The following is a 3,572-nucleotide window of genomic DNA, read 5'->3' on the forward strand; positions in this document are numbered from 1 at the left end:
TTGAGCGCGATTCCGAGTTGTGGTTGTAATGTTGTCACACACAATTAAAGACTGAGTCACGCTTACGATGCTTGATTGATTACAGTACAAACTACCACATGTAACGTTCATCATATAATATCGCAACACAATGTGTCTAATCATCTCCAAATATTTACAAAAATGAAGACAGACTGTCTTTGAAGTATCGACCGAGAGCGGATTGTGTTTGCCTTGATTCCCATATGTGCATTTCAAACAATACACAAATAAATAATGTTTCCCATTATCGCTTTCGATTGCTTGATTTCAAAAGCAACTTTAATGTTGTTGTATATAGCATGATCATTGTTACAGTTCGAATTAGTCTCCATCATCCAGACGTTTGTGTATTCTTCTCGCAAGCGTCTGGTCTCCTTGTTGAGTTTCCCCCCTGAAATTATAGCGAGGCTTATCGAAATTCTGATAAAGACAATGATCGGCTAGGTTAAAGTGGTAATACCTGCACACATAGAAACTGCTTTAAATCGAACTGTAGAAAGCTGAAGCATACTTTTTCTACAGAGACAAAACAGATTGATTGTTTAAAACATTTTTCTTCCGTAAAAGATCGGTTTGGATTCTTCTTTGCGTGACTATTATGCAAGTTGAATGAGACACCTGGGGTGACCCTGATTTAAAATACAATATTTTCAAATAAACCTAGTAAAGTATCATCGTTTATTTGAGTTGAAACAAGGAACTCAATTATTTTCAGACACTACTACAAACACATCCTTAATCTTTTGGTTACGACATGTAGATCAGCGCCATTCAAAGGGGGAAATGTTTTCCTGTAGAAAGCGGTCTAGCGTTTGTGGAGAGTAAACCCAAACGTCTGAATGATCGAGACTAAATTGGAATAAGCAATGAACAAGAATATTGTTAAGCCGACCGTACACGGACATTAATTTGTTCCTGCAAGCATAAGCATTTGTTCCCTGTAATTTGTTTAAGTTAAAGAGGAATAAATATAAATACATCGTCATTATTTTAACAGCCGTCAGTAGGCGGTCGGTTATATGATACGAAAGTATTAAGAGGCTATGCGTTTTTGCGAAAATAATAATGTTAGAATATTAGGAAAGCACCCTTTCTTTCACAAAAAACCCTCTTTTTTAAAGACACAGAATATTACGAGAATGTGCTCGCAGGGGATCCAATTATGACATGGCAAGATTTTCCTTTTTAAAAATCTCATTTTGATATGCAAAATTTCCTCTGGTACGGCAAATTGAAGTTTCTTCATATCATGCTCTGGGCGATGCCTGGATGGTGCCTCTATTGGGAATCAAATTTTGACGTCGGATTATCAATCTTAATCAATGAAAATTTTCTTATCAAAAACAATTGGCAATGATTATTCACATTAGTATGCAAGCAATCCAAGATTCTCCTCTGAGAGGGGGATGCAAAGTTATTCATCAGATTATTTAGGAAATTTAAAAAATCCTTTTCAAGAGTACATGTAGCAGGGCCACACTAAATAATGTCAATATGCAGCAAACGTGTCAACGTTGAATGTTTTCAATTTTTCTCGTGATCATACTACATGAATATAAGGAGAAAGTATCCTTTGATTAAAGATCGTTTTCAGAATAGCAAGACTAAGATAGCCATATTGATATTGAATCATCCACATGTTGTGTGTGTCATATTTTAAATATTGGGTTTATACCCACCCAGTCAATTCAAAATTTACCATATGACATGCGGATCAACTTTAAGATATATCATATAACTTAATGGGGCTTGGTTGGGGTCATATTATGGGGTTAACATTTGTCATTTAATGAAAGAGGGTAGTAATCCTATGATGAAGAAAAGCATGGTGAAGGATACTCGGGTGAACGTTGTGTCTCATGGACCTCTTGATAGAAATTAAAAAATCCAATAATGTAGGCGTATATGAAACAAAAATTCTTAAAATGTTTATAGAGTAATTGTTACATGTACTGTGGATCTATGGGCTCAGGTGAGCGATGTGATCCTTCGGTCTCTTTTGAGCAAGACTCATTTGCCGTTTACAGAAATGTAATATTTTTCTATCATTGTATAAATAAACATTCTAATTATTTATCGTTTTCTTCAAGGTCCCCAAATTCACTCAGATCTACTCGTATTTTGATTGGTCTTGAACCTTTGACGCTATTGCTAAATTAAATTCTCACCATATTCAACTTTCTATAGAATTAGGAGAATATTTATTTATTGTTTAATGTTCCTATCGAGAATTTTTCACTCATATGGAGACCTCACCATTGCTATAACACGTGGCCTTGGTTTTTCGGTCTCTTGCGAAGGGCCGCCTCATTTAGTCGCCTCTTACAAGCAATGAATACTAAGGACCTTATCTAATCCGGATTCCCACGTGACGAATTAGGTGAATATAAAGACATTTAAAATATAACGATATTTAACATAAGCTTATCGTTTCCTCCAGAACATACTGCAAAAAATAAATTTACCATGCTTATAATCTGCATCCTTGATGCATGTGCTCAAGCAAAATGACGGTTAGTGAAATGAAACAAATTATTTTCGGCTGGATTTTGACGCTTGCATCAATAGATTTCTTGTTGAACTGTTTTCCTCCACACTGAACAATTTTTTTTCAGTTTTCTGGTGTCACCCAGTTCTTTATTGGTGGAAGAGAGAACCCACATACAATGTACCTGGGAAGAGACCACCGACCTTCCGAAAGTAAACTGGGGGATCTTTCTCACTTACCAGCGCGCGCGGGATTCGAACGCGCGCTGACCAGAGGTGAGAGGCCGTGTGATATTGAGCGCGATGCTCTAACCACTCGGCCACGGAAATTTGAATGGAAACATAGATATCCTCAATACAGGCATATTCTTTTTAACTTTAATTGCTTAACTGGTTAGGTCAGTAGGTTTAAGTATGGACAGCTGACCTGGGACCCGTTTCTCTAAAAGGCATAGAATTACGCCAATACTTACGCGGACCAGCGCTCAACATTAACTTTTTTTCCTATTTGTCCATTCGGACAAGGGACAAAGATATTTACTTGTCCGAACTTCAACTTCACCTGTCCGAAAAATTTTCAAAAAAGGATCTAATATTGTCAACTTGAAAACTGTATTTAATTTACTTAAGGTAACTCCATGCTCGCAGTTTTTTCTGATACAAGTTCAAAATGTGTATTTATTTCCATTCATTTGAGTTAAAACTAACAAATTATCAAATAAAATACATAGGTCATCACACTTTTTAAGATGTGAGACGTACATAAACAGAATCATATATCACCGTCAGAAAAGTGCAATTTTCCATAAATAGCGATATTAAAATTCCATACAAACTGGTTATGACGATATAGTAGCATTCATAACAATTTCATGAAACTGTATCTTCACAAAAATATACAAAATGTCTGTAAAAAATACAGGAAATCATCGCATAATAGACTTGATAAAGAAATCAATAGAAACAGAGTTATTGCCCTTGGATTCAATATTTTGAAACGTATCATTGATTATTCATCTATAACTTAGACTTTTGAAATATTTTATTCTAACAAGATTTTGTAC

Source organism: Ostrea edulis, chromosome 1, assembly GCF_947568905.1.
Source record: "Ostrea edulis chromosome 1, xbOstEdul1.1, whole genome shotgun sequence".
NCBI lineage: Eukaryota > Metazoa > Mollusca > Bivalvia > Ostreida > Ostreidae > Ostrea > Ostrea edulis.